This window comes from Mytilus trossulus, unplaced genomic scaffold (genome assembly GCF_036588685.1).
Source record: "Mytilus trossulus isolate FHL-02 unplaced genomic scaffold, PNRI_Mtr1.1.1.hap1 h1tg000103l__unscaffolded, whole genome shotgun sequence".
Taxonomy (NCBI): domain Eukaryota; kingdom Metazoa; phylum Mollusca; class Bivalvia; order Mytilida; family Mytilidae; genus Mytilus; species Mytilus trossulus.
In genome coordinates this window covers 1,156,069-1,174,544 of record NW_026963296.1, presented here as the reverse complement: position 1 = coordinate 1,174,544, position 18,476 = coordinate 1,156,069, and the positions used below count along the sequence as shown (strand labels likewise).

At 32.5% G+C, this 18,476-nt stretch overlaps 1 long non-coding RNA gene across 1 annotated transcript; it reads right to left on the bottom strand.

Annotated features, from left to right (window-relative positions):
- Positions 1-6,380: 6,380 nt before the first annotated feature.
- On the bottom strand, positions 6,381-18,254 carry LOC134699950 (uncharacterized). Its single transcript, XR_010103704.1, has 4 exons — positions 18,155-18,254; positions 16,247-16,530; positions 13,391-13,418; positions 6,381-13,153 (listed from the first exon to the last, which is right to left on the bottom strand). It is a non-coding gene; the product is annotated as an uncharacterized LOC134699950 (long non-coding RNA).
- Between the last annotated feature and the right edge of the window lie 222 nt (positions 18,255-18,476).

The window sequence follows — 18,476 nt, the reverse complement described above, 5'->3', positions numbered from 1 at the left end:
GATGTGCCTTTGGCACCATCATACGGTGTTTATATATCGCAACTCGTTCGGTTTGCCCGTGTGTGTTCTGATGTCATAGATTTTAACGAACGTAATCAATGCATCACTGGTAAATTGTTGTGTCAGGGATTTCGATACCATAAATTACTTAAAACTTTTACTAAATTCTTTCATAGATACAAAGATTTGATTAGTAAATTTGGCTATACCTGTAGAAAGCTTATTAAAAATGGTATTTCTCATCCTAAATTTTATGGTAATATTGTACTTAAAGCGAGGAAATCACTATGTGATCCTTGTAAACTCATCGAACCTTTGAACAAACTTATAAGTAAGGGTTATCGTACCAATATTGTAATTAGATCTCTGAATATAGTTCACATTGGCACTAATATTGATTTTGTCATTAGCAAATTAAAACATAACTAAATTTCATTATCTTTTGAGGCGAGATGTATAGGGGACACAGCCACGTTAACTTTTATTTCTATAGAAGTCGCTCTTCACTATAATACTACCTGTCGATACATTTTTTTTTTTTTTTTTGGCATTGCACAAGTCATGTCTTCTTTGACTATTAATGACGTTAAAATACTAAATCCCTGTGATGTGTTTTAGTCGATTTTAATCTCTGATGCATGATTTTTTACTATTAATTGGTTTTGGCTTTTAACTAGCTGTCAGTAACTGCGAGTACTCTCAAATCGTATTTTCTTGTTAATTCGACCTGTTGATACTGTTTATAATGCTTTTTTGTCATTTTTTATTTATATGGATCATGGCTGTATACCAGCTTTGATTATTTGTAATATCTTCAATTTTTCACTTATTCTTACAACATTTGTATAAACTTCAAGATTATAAAAAACCGGTTTTTTTCTAAAGTGAACATTGATTGGTTAAATATTTCTCAGTGTGTTTGAATTTATTTGATAGCCTTTTGGTCATGACTGTTTGTCTCTAATATTTAATTAACTGTGCATTTGTATTCAGATATCGCGGATCAAATTTATTCGTTCTTTGTGTAATCATACGTTTTTTGATTGAGTTAAGTCTGCTAATTGATATTTTATCGTATGTATTTATATGTTGTGATGTTATGCTATTGTTTCAGAAAAAGGGAGAAGGTTTGGGCCCATTAAAACGTTTAATCCCGCTGCAAATGTTTGCACCTGTCCTAAGTCAGGAATCTGATGTACAGTAGTTGTCGTTTGTTTATGTAATATATACGTGTTTCTCGTTTCTCGTTTCTCGTTTTGTTTATATAGATTAGACCGTTGGTTTTCCCGTTTGAATGGTTTTACACTAGTAATTTTGGGGCCCTTTATAGCTTGTTGTTCGGTGTGAGCCAAGGCTCCGTGTTGAAGGCCGTACTTTAACCTATAATGGTTTAATTTTTAAATTGTTATTTGGATGGAGAGTTGTCTCATTGGCACTCACACCACATCTTCCTATATCTATATAAGATAATATTTGCCATTTTCCTGACTTGGTTCAGGACATTTTCAGAAAAATAACTGATGTTCTAATATTGTACCGTCATTTTTGTCGAGCCTTCGACTTTAGTCGAAAAGCGAGACTAAGCGATCCTACATTCCGTCGTCATCGGTGTCGTCGGCTGCGTCCACAAATACTCACTCTGTGGTTAAAGTTTTTGAAAATTTAATAACTTTCTTAAACTATACTGGATTTCTACCAAACTTGGACAGAAGCTTGTTTATGATCATAAGATGGTATCCAGAAGTAAAGTTTGCAAAAATAAAATTCCATTTTTTCTGTTCTTAATTATAAATGGACTTAGTTTTTCTGCGGGGAAACATTACATTCACTCTGTGGTTAAAGTTTTTAAAATTTTAATAACTTTCTTTAACTATCCTGGGTTTGTACATGACTTGGACAGAAGCTTGTTTATGATAATAAGATAGTATCCAGAAGTAAATTTTGTAAAAAAATAAATTCATTTTTTCCGTATTATACTTTTAAATGAACTTAGGTTTTTCTTAAACTATACTGGATTTCTACCAAACTTGGACAGAAGCTTGTTTATGATCATAAGATGGTATCCAGAAGTAAAGTTTGCAAAAATAAAATTCCATTTTTTCTGTTTTTAATTATAAATGGACTTAGTTTTTCTGCGGGGAAACATTACATTCACTCTGTGGTTAAAGTTTTTAAAATTTTAATAACTTTCTTTAACTATCCTGGGTTTGTACATGACTTGGACAGAAGCTTGTTTATGATAATAAGATAGTATCCAGAAGTAAATTTTGTAAAAAAATAAATTCATTTTTTCCGTATTATACTTTTAAATGAACTTAGGTTTTTTTGCCAGGAAACAACACATTCACTCTGTGGTGAAATTTTTAAAAAATTTAATGACTTTTTTTATACTATTTTTAATTTGTACCAAACTTGGACAGAAGCTTGTTTATGATCACAAGCTAGTATCTAGAAGGACATTTTGTTAATATTTGGTACCTGTGTATCTGTATTTTACTTATAAATGGACTTAGTTTTTCTTCCAGTTAACATTACATACAGTCTGCAGTTTTAAAACATTTTCGATTCATAAACTATCCAGAAATTTTTACCAAACTTGGACAGAAGCTTCTTACAAGTATCAAGAGGAATATTTTTATTGGTTGTTTTCATCATTTTTGTTGAGCCTGGGAGTTACAGCAAAAGTAGGGGAGAGACTGGGTTCCGCGGAACCCTTACGAATTTTAAAAAAGGCAAATCCACATATCGAACAAAAATTGAGAGAATCGGTTGAACACCAAATTTTTTTTAGTATAATCGCCATTTGCTATGTATGCATCCCCTCTATGCAAAGTTCCACAAAGTCAAAATGTCACAATCAGTAAAATTACAAATCTTAGACGGTGTAAACATGTCGCTAATGAGTTGAGATACTGATACACCTCATATGTCTCCATCCCCACCCTCCTATATCGGAATCTTAAGATCTGAGACAGTGTAAACATGTCGCTAGTGAGTTGAGATACTGAAACACCTCATCTGTCTCCACCCTCCCCCACTTATACTGGAATTTTAAGATCTGAGACAGTGTAAACATGTCACTAGTGAGTTAAGATACTGATACACCTCATCTGTCTCCACCCTCCCTCTCCTATACTGGAATATTTTAGATCTAAGACAGTGTAAACATGTCGCTAGTTAGTAGGCTGATACATCTCATGTGTTTACCCTCTCCTATACCGGTATCTTAAGATCTAAGACAGTGTAAACATGTCGCTAATGAGTTGAGGTATTGATACACCTCATTTGTGTCTCCTCCCCTCCTTTACTGGAATATTAAGATCTGAGACAGTGTAAACATGTCGCTAGTGAGTTGAGCTACTGATACACCTCATTTGTCTACCCTCCCCTCCTATACTGTTATCGCAAGATCTAAGACAGTGTAAACATGACGCTAGTGATTTGAGACACTGATACACCTCATTTGTCTCCACTCTCCCCTTCTATACTGGAATCTCAAGATCTAAGACACTGTAAATATGACGCTAGTGAGTTGAGATGCTGGAACACCTCATTTGTTCACCTTCACCTCCGATACTTTAATCTTAATATCTGAGATATTGTAAACATGTCGCTAGTGAGTTGAGAGACTGATACACATCATTTATCTACCCCTCCCCCTCCTATAGTGGACTCTAAAGATCTAAGACAGTGTAAACATGTCTCTAGTGAGTTGAGACACTAATATACCTCATTTGTCTACCCCTCCCCCTCCTATAGTGGACTATTAAGATCCGAGGCAGTGTAAACATGTCTCTAGTGAGTTGAGACACTGGTACACCTCATTCGTCTACCCCCTCCCCACTTCTACCGGAATCTTAAAATTTAAGACAGTGTAAACATGTCGCTGGTGAGTTGAGATACTGATACACATCATTTGTCTGTCCCCTCCCCACTTCTACATGAATCTTCAGATTTAAGACAGTGTAAACATGGATCTAGTGAGTTGAGATACTGATACACATTATTTGTCTGTCCCCTCCCACTTCTACATGAATCTGAATCTTCAGATTTAAGACAGTGTAAACATGGAGCTAGTGAGTTGACATACCTCATTCGTCTACCCTTCCCCTCCTATACTTGAATCTAAATATCTAAGACAGTGTAAACATGTCGCTAGTGAGTTGAGATACTGATACACCTCATCTGTCTATCCCCTCTCCTCTTATGCAGGAATCTTAAGATCTAAGACAGTATAAACATGTCGCTACTGAGTTGAGATACTGATAAACCTCATACATCTACCCCCTCCTATACCGGTATCTTAAGATATGAGACAGTGTAAACATGTCGCTAGTGAGTTGAGATACTGTTACACCTCATTTGGCTGCACCCTCCCCCTCCTATACCGAAATCTTAAGGTCTAAGACAGTGTAAACATGTTGCTAGGGAGTCAAGACACTGATTCACCTCATTTGTCAACCAGCTCGTGATGCTGACCAATTAAAAGTTGCTCTTGTCATAAATCAGGTTTAGACACTGAGATATCACATTTGTCTACCAGTTCGTGATGTTGACCAGTTAAAGTTTTTCTGATGTCATTATTTGGGATACAAACTGGATTATCCAGTGATTATCTCAATTCCTCTCTTTTGTAAAAGTTAGTTTCTGTTGACATTATTTGAAAAATAATAAGAGTTATTTCCCTTTGTTGCCAAAATTCCATCATACTTCAATCAGATTCAACATGCTTATGACTGATGTACCCATATTTTGACTATTTTATTTATTGTGTTTGTTTATATAACGCATTAATGTTAATATAACGAAATTTGATGAGACTGTCATTAACGTGAGAGGGTTAGCGCTATAGAACCAGGTTTAATCCACCATGTTCTATATTTGAAAATGTCTGTACCAAGTCAGGAATATGACAGTTCTTGTCCATTCGTTTTTGATGCGTTTTCTTATTTGATTTTGCCATGTGATAATGGATTTTCCGAATTGATTTTCCTCTAAGTTCATTATTTTAGTGATTTTACTTTTTATGATAAATACTGATCCCTACTCTCTGAAAAAATATTCATTTCTCTGGTGTAGTAACATTGGTACCAGTAATGTTAATTAAACCACAATCTTGTAAGGATCGTGTATCATACTTGCTTGTACACAATGTACAACATAAATTCATTTGTTTTGTTATAATTGAAACAAACCAGATTTCCTACGAGTTTATCATGCCGACAAGGTAAATATCTCCTGCGGCGATCATTTTTTTTTTGTCTGTTTTAATTTTTTTTAGCCATGGTGTTGTCAGTTTATTTTCGACTTGCATGTTTGAGTTTGAATGTCCTTATGTTATCTTTCCTCTTTCTTTTACACAATGCATTTACATGAGACTTATAGGTGGTCCTGAATTAGTTGAAAGTCTAAATTTGGTATGAAGTTGAATAGCATAAGAATTTGAAAATTCAGAAAAGTTATGTCAAATATGGCCAAAGCAAATTTATTTAAATAATCAGTTTTTAACACTTATTTTCGTCATGCTCGAAGATATTGACTTGATATTTGTAAAATAGTTTACACCAAGAAAAGTCATAGATCAAGTTAGAATTTTGTTCAAATACAATGAATATTTTAACCATTTGGGGACTCATGATTTATTGCCATGCAATACTCACAGAATGCTAATTTGTCATCAAATTGTTTGGTTTCATATTTCAATTTGAATGTTATAGTCACAGTGACATAATTACTTTCATATAACATGTACATGATGTATGAGACATGAAATCGATTTTATTTTCAGGGATCAATCTTCAGTTTTTTATGTATTGTTTCGTGGAGAGTCGTCTTTTTATCAATTTTTTTCGCCATAGTACTGTCTATTTTAGCCATGATACTGTCTTTGTAGCAATGGTACTGTCTTTTTATCATTTTTTTGTTAGCTCTAATACTGTCTTTTTATCATTTTTTTGTTAGCTCTAATACTGTGTTTTTATCCATGGTACTGTCGTTTTAGCCATGGTACTGTATTTTTCGCCATGGTCCTGTCTTTTTATGACTTATAGTTGTGTTATTGACACATTAGTATCTCCTCTATCCTTATAAGAACATATCTTATGTATTAATGTTGGTAACTTATTTGCATCAAATGTTTGCCATTCAAGACTAAAAAAACATAAGTAACCTGTCTGTAGTCTAGTATATGGTCATACTCATGAGCTCGAATTATCTCCCTTACATATATCCAGGCAGAATATTTGAAAGAGTATTCTCAAGCAGTTGTTATTTTGTTAATGTTAAGCTACAAAGGTGCATTGATGGTATCTAGGTAAAAGAAAAATGTTCAAATGTTGATAAATTTTATTACTTAACTATTTATAAAATATGTAATACTGTACATGATAAATACAATAAGAACTATACTATGAAATAAAAATCCCTTTGAGCAATATTCCCTTCAGGCGTGATTAAATTTGCTTGGTCATCCATGTTTTGTCTTTTTTCGTTGATTTGGGTGATTATTAATTTTGCTGTTTACATCTTCTACCTTAAAATTTCTATACACATTTTTGAAGTAATTGGCAAAAATACGAAAAATTTGTCATCACTTAATTGGTTGTGTATAAATATTATATTTGATGAAATTTTGTATGCATTCAGATTTCTCTGAACTTAATCTAAAATATTAAAAATAATATGCATGTAGCATTTATAGTTCCATTGGGAAATGGGGTAATAAATGTGAAGAACGTTTGAAAAAACAGCTTAATTTGTAAAATATTGATGTTAACATTTGGGTTAATTGATAAGATAATATAAGGGGTCATTGGATTTGCTTTCTTGGTCTAAATCATTTAAACACAAATATGAGTGATGTATACAAAATGATTTTTGCAGCACAATGCTTTTATGACGTAGCAATAATTTGTCTAATTTTCCCACACTTCACATCGAAACTATAGTTGAGATCCTCAAAATATTCATTATTAGAACGGAATGTTTGCAATAACGTGTCTTTTCCAATACAAATTCTGTTGATGACTTTTCGAGAAAACTGAATTAAAAATGAAATTTTTTTTATTCTTATGTTCATCCTATAGATTTATAGATCTTTTTCTTTTTTTAACAAATATATCTATTTATTTTGATAGTTTTGTTTCAATTTTTTTAAATTCAGATGCAGTTCAACGAGTTTTAAAAGAATCCAAAATTTCATCGAAATTTGATATATCCACCAATAATGTTTATTTTGACTTAAATTATTGCAATAACTCCTGAAGTTGTCATCAAATGGCTTTGATTATATTGGCATTTTTCAGACCTTTGATTGTGATCGTGATCATTTTTTTTATTTTTTTTACAGTTTCTACTAAGCCATTAATTATATTTTTTTAGGTAATTGGTAGGAACACAAAACTTAGTTAAAACTCTACGTTATGGAGTCATTGCATAATTTTAGAGAAGGCTCTTACTACAATTACGTTGAAAATGTATCAATAACAACAAAGCTATTGCTACGTTAGACAATAATTACCGAATTTCAAGGTTGGGTTAGGAATCGATTAATTACGAACGTAACACTAATATTGGTTTCTATGGTGTGTAATTGTTACGTTAAACTTATTTCATTTTTAACCGACTTTAGATTTGATGAACCTCCTGAATATAAATGCAGAGGGTCTACATGTTTCAATAGGCGCCCACCTTCACCCTATCCTGAGACAGTAGATTTAAATTACAACATCAAGACCAAACTGTGAAATATCAATTGAAATAAATCAAATAAAAAGACATTTAAAACAACCCCTACAAGAATACAAAGTTAGACTGAACAAATAAGTTTGATCTATGACACAATATTAATATAAAAAGGCGTTAAAAACACAACGTACACAGGTAAATATAAATATAAAATGTTGTTGACTGCTGTTATCAAGGAGTACTGAATTTTACATATTAATACATTTGTTGTCCAGAGTACGAGTACAGAAATGAAAATTTATCAATATACGAATCAAAGGTGGTACATGTATATATTAATTAACAATAGTAAGACGATATATAACACACAATAAGTAAACATTAAATTACAGAAATGCATTACAAACTTTGTCAACTTTACACAAAAATACGATTTCAGAGTACTCACAGTTACTGTAAGCTAGTAAAAAGCCAAACACAAATAACAATAAATAATCATACATCAGAGACCAAAATCAAATAAAACACATTCCAGGGGTTAAGTGCTTTAACGCCATGGACAGGCAATGGATACCTGACTTGTACAATGCTAAAATTAAAGTATCGACATGCAGTTTCATAACATAATCTTTGTTCTGTAACTCTGGTGATGCAAATGACAGTTTCTAGCGTATCTTTAAGAACATTTACTGAGAAGCTAACATTTCCTTTGCCCAAATATGAACTTGACCTAATATATTGTAACCTCAAAATCGATACGGATGTTCCTCTCATTGTACATGAAAACCTATCAAAGTAAGGTTTTGATTCAATAATTATGTACTATTTGCTTAAACATTCAATAATCACATTTCTGCAAAAAGAAAAATTTTGTTGTTGTTGTAATTATTATTATTATTAACCATATATGTGAAGCGCGTTATCTAATCAAAGTTCCTATACGCGCTATAACCTTTAATTATCTTGACTTAATACAGGTTGACCTCATTCAATATGGTTCTTTCTTATTATATACGACCAACTATAAAGTATTTGGGTTAGGATTGACTGACTCAACAACTGTATAGATATCAAATCAACAATCACTACCAACTAGTAGAAGTCTAAAATGGCCTATATCTGTACTTGACTATACTGATTTTTACTCAATATTACTCGACCCCAGACTTAACCATTCTCAACTGTACTGATTTGTACTTGACCCTTTTCTTTGCCATTAAAAATAGTCTGAAGTGTTACTCGACAAATCTGAAACAGTCTAAACCCATTCTTGACCTGTACTCAACCTATTTCTTCAGTCTAAACCATACTCGACCAAAGGTCTGAACAATACTCGACCAGTCTGAACCATACTTGACCAAATAACCTCAATTCTACTTTTTTTTTCATTCTAACTATTAAAATATTTTTTTTAACTAACATGACAACAGCCACAATAAAATAAAGATATATACAAAAACAGATTTTAACATCCTTACACGACTCATAGATTTATCAAATAGAGATAGTTAAATCAAATCATCTTATATAATAATTCAACTTTATTTATTTTAAAGTTTAAGATATTTGTTAAAAAGAGGTTTTCTTTTACCTAAAACACTACACCTATACTGAGGGTAATTAAACTTTGTTAAGGTGCTTCTTGTTTGGCCTGTGTGGTGTTTTTTTAAAACTTAATTTTGCTATATTTCTTAATTAGAACTTCATAGGTTTCATGGTTATATACAATAGTTATATAGTAATCTTTTTAATGAGGTAACAACAGCCAACAAAATCACTGAAATTTTTTAACCTTATATTAGAAATATATGAATTATCATAATTTTGGATATATTGTATATAATAAATATCAAAAAGGGATAAAAAATTAAAGAAATTAATGAAATTGTTCTTCTGACTAGTGGTGAACTATAAATAAATACTTCCTGCTTGGGGCAAACTCATTAAAAATATCACCTGGCCAGAGAGTATTAAATTCTAAATAACATTCATTCAAAGATGCAACATCCTGTTTAACTTAAATCGCAAGGCCTTTTGAATTCACTAGATAAGTAATACACGAGTTAAGAAAAACTAGAGGCTCTTAAGAGCCTGTGTCGCTCACCTTGGTATATGTGAATTAAACAAAGGAAGCAGACAGTTCATGACAAAATTGTTTTTAGGTGATTGTGATGTGCTTGTACATCTTACTTTACTGAACATTCTTGCTGCTTACAATTATCTCTATCTACAATGAACTTGTCCGTTTAGTGTCAGTGGAAAATGTTGGTAAAAATTTACAAATTTTATGAAAATTGTTAAAAAAATATTATAAAGGACAATAACTTTTTAGGTGGTCAATTGACCATTTTGGTCATTTTGACTTATTTTTGGGTTTTAAATTGCTGTACATTATTGCTGTTTACAGTTTATATCTATTTATAATAATATTCAAGATAATAACCAAAACAGCAACATTTCCTTAAAATTACCCATTTAGGGGGAGCAACCTAACAATGAGTTGTCCCATTCATCCCAGGGCAGATAGATCTTGACCAGATAAACAATTTTACTCCTTGTCAGATTTGCTCTAAATGCTTTGGTTTTTGAGTTATAAGCCAAACACCGCATTTTATCCCTATGTTCTATTTTTAGCCGTAGCGGCCATCTTGGTTGGTTTGACCAGTCACAAAACACAATTTTTAAACAAGATAGCCTAATAATGATTCTGGCTATGTTTGGTAAAAATTGGCCAAGTAGTTTCAGAGGAGAAGATTTTTGTAAAAGTTAACTAAGATTTACGAAAAATGGTTAAAAATTGAATATAAAGGGCAATATCTCCTAAAGAGGTCAACTGAACATTTTGGTGATGTTGACTTATTTGTAAATCTTACTTTGCTGAACATTATTGCTGTTTACAGTTAATCTCCATCTATAATACTATTCAAGATAATAACCAAAAACAGTAAAATTTCCGTAAAATTACCAATTAAGGGGCAGCAACCCAACAATGGGTTGTCTGATTCATCTGAAAATTTCAGTGCAGATAGATTTTGACCTGATAAACAATTTTAACTGATGTCATATTTTCTCTAAATGCTTTGGTTTTTAGTTTATAAGCCAAAAACTGCATTTTACTCCTATGTTCTATTTTTAGCCATGGCGGCCAGGTGAGCTAATAAAGGCTTTCTTTTTACCTGAAAAAACTAACGTGTGCTGAGGTAATTAAACCTTATTCGAGTGTTTCTTGTATGTCATGTCTTTAATTTTTGACCAACATTATTTAAATTTAAGGTAGATCACCAGTATATATTTTTTGAGACAGAATTTTTTTATAATTTGCCAAAATGAAGATTTCACTATGCTCTTTTCAAAAATTAAATAAAAAGTATGGGTCACCGTGCTATTTCAAACTATGAGTTGTTAAAAATTGCCAAAATTTGGTTACTTTGTTCATGAAAAAACACATTAGTGTGCATAAAAAAATTCAATGAGATAGAATTTTGAAATAAATTGTGAGAAGAAAGGTTTCATAATATGTTTTAAGAAAATAAAAAGAAAACATGGTGTCACCGAACTTGTTTTCTTGCTACAAGTAAAAATAAAAAAAATCCCTATTAGCCAAGTATAAATTTTGTACTAAAAGAGTTATCTCCCCTTAAATGGCTCATTTGAATAAAATGATTTTAAGACCTTAATAAATGATATTTGTTAAAATATTTTGTATCATACGATAAATTAGCAAGTTTTCTTCAAATAGAAAAAAAACAGTCTAACACTTGAATTGCAAATCTGTCTCCAAATTTGCAAATTTAGGCAAATAACTAGACCGAATTTGTACTGTGATTGTTCAATCCAAGATGGCGGTATACCATCAATTGAAATAAATTGTTTACAGTAACTTTGAGACACATTTTCTTATTAAGGATTGCTATGGAAGTTCTATTATCATGATTATATTAAATTCCTAGTTTAACAAAACAAAGGTGTCATTTTTTAAATTTATTATGTTGCTTTATATGCTATTTTATATATATTTTAAATACAAAAAAAATGTTCACTGCATCATTAACTTAACTCAACTGACACCATAAATCTATACAAAGCTTAGGTTTATGGTGAAAATTATCCAGTAATCATAAAATATATCTGAAACATTCAAACATTTTTGAATAAAATTGAAAATATAAGTCACAATTCAGTTTTGAGATTATTTAAATCAGCATTTTTATTTCAATTTTAAAGGTGATATACATATGTAAGTGTTGATGAATATGGTGTTGAAGTTATATTATGTTTATTGTGAAATTATGGTTTCAATGCTATGTATTGAATACATTTTTAATTTCAAATTTTTGTTCCAATAGGACCCCCCTTTAAATATCTTTATTCATGGCAGTTTTCAAAAATAATACAAACAACTTGCATTATTTTCTATTTCTAGTCATGTTGACCACCAAAGTTGGTAGATGGGTCATCAGAGATATTGTAAAAACTATATATCCAAATGATAATTCCATTTTTTTTTTAAAGTTTGGTTAAATTTTGCCCAGTGGTTTCAGAGGAGAAGACTTTTGTGAAAGTAAATAGACGACGACGGTGAAGGACGACAGACAAATCGTGATGAGAAAAGCTGTATTAGTATTCTGCCAGGTGTTCTAACAAGGACTAGAACTAAAGGAAGTATTATTTCATGCAGTTTAGGAATGATATTTAGAATGATAATTATGTTGATGACAAAAACAAAACTTCAAGCGTAATAAGAATATGAGGTTGATTCCTTTTTAGAAACATTTTAAATTTTTGGTTAAATGAAGTAATTATTTACATAGGTGAAATGATAGCCTGTTTTGGCTCCAGAAAATTTGGATTAGTATGACTGCAGAAAACCTCTTGCTGAAAAAAAACCTCATTGTTTATTAGACAAATAAATCAAATAAAGCCATAAGGATACGTTGTTTTTGTTAATAATTTATAATATCAATTTTCTCAACCACAATACTAAAAGAAAAAAAATTGCATCATCTGTTTACCTTGATTATTCAAAAAGGGCAGCAGAACATACATTTTTTAATTTTAAAAAACTAGGCAGTATACGTCATTTTTGTTTACTAGAATTAAACCTACTATATGTATTGTAATATACTTTTACACATTATACAATATATAAAGTCTTACTCGACACCATATGTTTTCTTCACAAAACTTAGTCCTTTAGCTGCTTTAATATGTTTTAAAGCTACCATAAGTCTGTAGATTGTTGGTTTTACCATCTTGGTTTCATTGCAATTTTTCCATTTGGTGAGAAGATCATGAACTTGACCATTCAAATCCCTAGGAAAATTGTACAAAGTCTTCCTAATGTTCCCGATGCTTAGACATAATTCAATTCCTAAGTGAACAACGCAATCACCAATCAGGTTTTTTTCTGTCAAAGCATCAATTACGTCATCTGACGGAACATCTTGTAGGCGGCTATGAGCTATTTCTGTAAAGGATTAAATTAGCTAAATTGATAGGAAAGTACAAAATCTTACATGATATTAAAAAATAATAAATCATGGATCCTTATATATGCAAAATAAGTCTTAAATGCGCATACGTCATTTAGACTAAATGTCATATTTGTTTGCTCTCAAAGAAATGACATACATGACATAAGGCAACATATGGAGTTAATAATGATGTCCAAGAATCAGCAATTAAGCAATAATAATAGACCTACCCACTAAAGTATGATCCTCTCTGTGTATCTGAAATACATCAATAATGAAATGATGAGTAGAATCTATGATAGCAGCAAAGATTAAAGCGAAACATACGCCCAAAATATGGTAAAAAACAACGTATGATAAGGTCACTTTTTTACTGCTGAATTCAAAAATTAAGAATCATTTTAAATCTAACAAATAAAATTGAACAACTGTTGATAAGGTTTGTTTTTTGGTGGTTTACGAATTCCTTATATGAAATAGTCTAGTCAGTTTGGTCGGGAAAAAAGAAAACACAATTCTTAAAAAACATAAAGACATATATTTATCAATAACATTTGTTATTTCTTATATTATCACCTTCTATTTCAAACATGCAATTGGTCAACGTATTATCATTTGAGGGAAATAGGATGAAGTCCACGGAAAAACTTAGTAATACATATCTTTCTAACAACTTGCAGGAGACAAGGCGAATATTGGTGTTTCAGCACGAAGCATCATAAATGTGTGTATTACAAATTACAAACACGTCCCACAAAAATAAAATATTTGGTGATTTCACCTAAAGAGTCTTTTCGCCTTTCTAATATACAAAACAATCAGACCGCAGAGGCGAATATAAACTAGTGGAATGACAATCAATGCGAACAAACCCAGATCACAAAATCACTGAACTCCGGGAAAAATAAAATCGAAAGTCCCTAATCACATGGCAAAATAAAATGAAATCACTCAAAAAACGAATGGACAACAACTGTCATAAAATTCCTTTTCTTTATTAAATCGCTTGCTTTTGATTTGAAGGCATTTGGATGTGTCCATTTCATCTCTGCGATGAACACAAAAAACAGATTTACGGCAAAGAAAAAGAAAAGAAGTCATAGAGTAATTGGTCTTGAAAAACAACAGTAGCATAAAACACGACACAAAAATCTAAACAAATGAGCAACACAAAACCACATTTAAACCAGGGGTAATGTCAGGTGAACCTAGGATAGACAGATACTGAAACACATGTGGAACCAAACCCGGGGTAACCTCAGGTGACCCTAGGATAGACAGATACTGCACCACATGTGGAACCAAACCCGGGCTTATCTCAGGTGACCCTAGGATAGACAGATACTGCACCACATGTTGAACCAAACCGGGGTAATCTCAGGTGACACTAGGGTAGACAGATACTGCAACACATGTGGAACCAAACACGGGGTAATCTCAGGTGACACTAGGATAGACAGATACTGCACCACATGTGGAACCAAACCCAGGGCAATCTCAGGTGATACTAGGATAGACAGATACTGCACCACATGTGGAACCAAACCCAGGGTAAACTCAGGTGACCCTAGGATAGACAGATACTGAACCACATGTGGAACCAAACCCGGGGTTATCTCAGGTGACCCTAGGATAGACAGATACTGCACCATTTGTGGAACCAAACCTGGGGAAATCTCAGGTGATCCTAGGATAGACAGATACTGCACCACATGTGGAACCAAACACGGGGTAATCTCAGGTGACCCTAGGATACAGATACTGCACCACATTTGGAACCAAACACTGGGTAATCTCAGGTGACCCTAGGATAGACAGATACTGCACCACATGTGGAACCAAACACGGGGTAATCTCAGGTGACCCTAGGATAGACAGATACTGCACCACATTTGGAACCAAACACGGGGTAATCTCAGGTGATCCTAGGATAGACAGATACTGCACCACATTTGGAACCAAATACGGGATAATCTCAGGTGATCCTAGGATAGACAGATACTGCACCACATTTGGAATCAAACACGGGGTAATCTCAGGTGACCCTAGGATAGACAGATACTGCACCACATGTGGAACCAAACACGGGGTAATCTCAGGTGACCCTAGGATAGACAGATACTGCACCACATTTGGAACCAAACACGGGGTAATCTCAGGTGATCCTAGGATAGACAGATACTGCACCACATTTGGAACCAAATACGGGATAATCTCAGGTGATCCTAGGATAGACAGATACTGCACCACATTTGGAATCAAACACGGGGTAATCTCAGCATGCTCAGGTGATCCTAGGATAGACAGATACTGCACCACATGTGGAACCAAACACGGGGTAATCTCAGGTAACCCTAGGATAGACAGATACTGCACCACATGTGGAACCAAACACGGGGTAATCTCAGGTGATCCTAGGATAGACAGATACTGCACCGCATGTGGAACCAAACATGGGGTAATCTCAAGTGATACTAGGATAGACAGATACTGCACCACATGTGGAACCAAAACCATGTTAATCTCAGGTGACCCTAGGTTAGACAGATACTGAACCACATGTGGAACCAAACTTGGGGTAATCTCAGGTGACACTAGGATAGACAGATACTGCACCACATGTGGAACCAAACACAGGGTAATCTCAGGTGACCCTAGGATAGACAGATACTGCATTGTATTGGTAGTGCCAACCAGGCGACAAGTCTAATCAGTAGGTCACATTCAAGGAAAAGAGGACATAATTGTGTTGCGATTATTGGAATATATTCGTCTTTCTCAATTTATTAACGAGGTACAAGTAACTTTGTACATGATTTAGCATTTTAATTTTTTTATTGGAGCGTCACTAATAAAGTCTTTTGTAGAGAAAGGTTTGTCTGATGAACACAACTGTAAGGCTGGTATCTGTTATGAGGTTTTCATGAACTTTCTTTTGTACAATGTTAATATACTGTCAATCTTATCGCATAATTTAGATTAAGTAAGTCACTATAGTTAGTCACTGTGACAGAAGAAATAATCATGATGATATCGGTAAAAATATAAAACAAAATCAAATGAAAGAATTAGTTCAAATATTTAACCTGACACAGATAGTGTTGTCTTTCAATAGCTGTCAGTGCCTTCTGGAGTTTTCCAAACGTTGCAGTCAATTGGTCACTTTCTGTTTTATCCCGCCATTCAAACAGTCCCATCAACATAAAATCCATAGGATTTGAGAAATAACGAAAATTTAAGTTGTCGTAATCGGCTTTTTCCATTCCAAGTTCAATGAAGAAGTTGTAGAAGTCTCCAATACCTATTGTTCTTGCTATTTGCACGAAATGTTGATCATCTGGTATCAAGAGTTGTGCTTCTGTTTCAAGACCTGGATTTATAAATTAGTTATTAGAATTAATATGGGAATATATTACATCAAAACTGACAGCTAAAGTTACGATGAAATAGGCAGTATATGTATTTTTTATGGATTTCAGGTTGCTATATTTGTGCTCGAATACAGATGAAACATATTGCATAAATATATCACTAAAAACATGGCACCATTGTAAGTATCAAACATTAAAAAGCAATACATGTATCATAAACAAACAAGGCTTAGTATGCCTGTGCATAAAAGCAATAACAAATTTTTCATGACCTTTTGACATTTTTACTACTTTTTGTTCATCTTCTTCTCAAACGAAAGATTTGTTAAATAACTTACCAACCAATTTATATTGGTGATTGTTTGATTATCGTTTAATGGCAAATAATTCATATATATATATGTATATGTTAATGACGAGAACAAGTAAACATTCATACAGTAGGAAGGTCCTGTAGCAGGGTTTGAAAGGGACGAAGGGCTTGACATGTTAAAATGTGACAAGAAAACAAGTTCACCTACAAATTCCCTAGAGTTTTTTGAAATAGAAAAAAACTTGGCACCCCTCTACAGGATTTATACCACCATTGAATTCCCCTATAAGTCTTCGTTAAATGGAAAGTTTACAAATATATTTGAATACTGTATCTTTGTATCTACAAACACAATTCAAAATAATATTTCATCGCATAAAAGATAATAACCATCACTGGATGTTAAACAAACACGTTGATACTCTTTTTTTTTCTTCTTCTGTTTTTTTAACTTTTGTATAACCATATAACCTCAAAAACAGTTCATAGAAACACCAAACGAAGTAATGGTGCTTAGAAAAACTGAAGATATATTTTTTTTAAATGTCAAACTAACGGATTTACTTTCAAGCGATTTAAAAAAAAATGAAACCTAATTAATGTAACGTGATTTTGTAATGCTCCTAAACAAGGAACTGCATTTAATGTTCAAATTTGTAGAGACATATAATACTATGAATTGCATACTTTATATTATGTACCTTACTTCTCCATTCATATTTCAAATACTTGTACTATGCGTAAATAAATATGAGCTCTTTTTCTGCCGTAGTTGATTATGAGTATACAGTTTCAAAAAGTATGAACTGAATCATTTACTTCAGACAAGTTGCATGCGAAACAATCATTACATCATTTGTTGTGGCTTACATACTCATTCATTAACCCTACTTAATGTATATATGCACTTTAAATTTCAATATGATGATAGGCATAAACTCTAAGATACATATTTGGAGGGCGACATGCTATTTTTATTTATATACTAGGGCTTTTCCCCCAGAGAAACAGATGACCTTGGCTGTGTTTGGGCAAAACGTTTAGGTATTTTGGTCATCAATACGCTTCAACTTCATACTTTATTTGACCTTTTTAACTTTTTTAGCCTTGAGCGTCACTGATGAGTCTTTTGTAGACGAAAGGCGCGTCTGGTGTAAATACCTAATGTAATACTGGTATCTTTTATGCGTTTATTTGCATATTTTCAATTTCAATTAATATTTCTATTCAGATAGATGTCATTTTAAATTGATTGTTATATCCGTAAATGAAAAAAGAATATGTTTAACAAATCTATTATATTTCATTACCTTTACAATTTGAGTCACACTGCTTCTTATTCTGAAATAAATTTCATGATCAGCTTTTAGTTTGCATACAATTTGCTTTTGGTAAATATTTACTTACAATATAGATTTCCAGTTTTTAATCAAATTTGTGTTGTGTTTTTGTTTTTGTTTTGTCACTGTTCTGTCTGATCACGTAAACCACTGACTAAAATTAGTGATGCAAAATAAATATCTTTCTCTTATTTTTTGTTATATTTATTAGGCCACACCAATTCAATTTCTTGTTCTACGGGTTTTTGAACTCCAACAATATGGGCGAGCGAGCGATGTGAAAATTTTAATA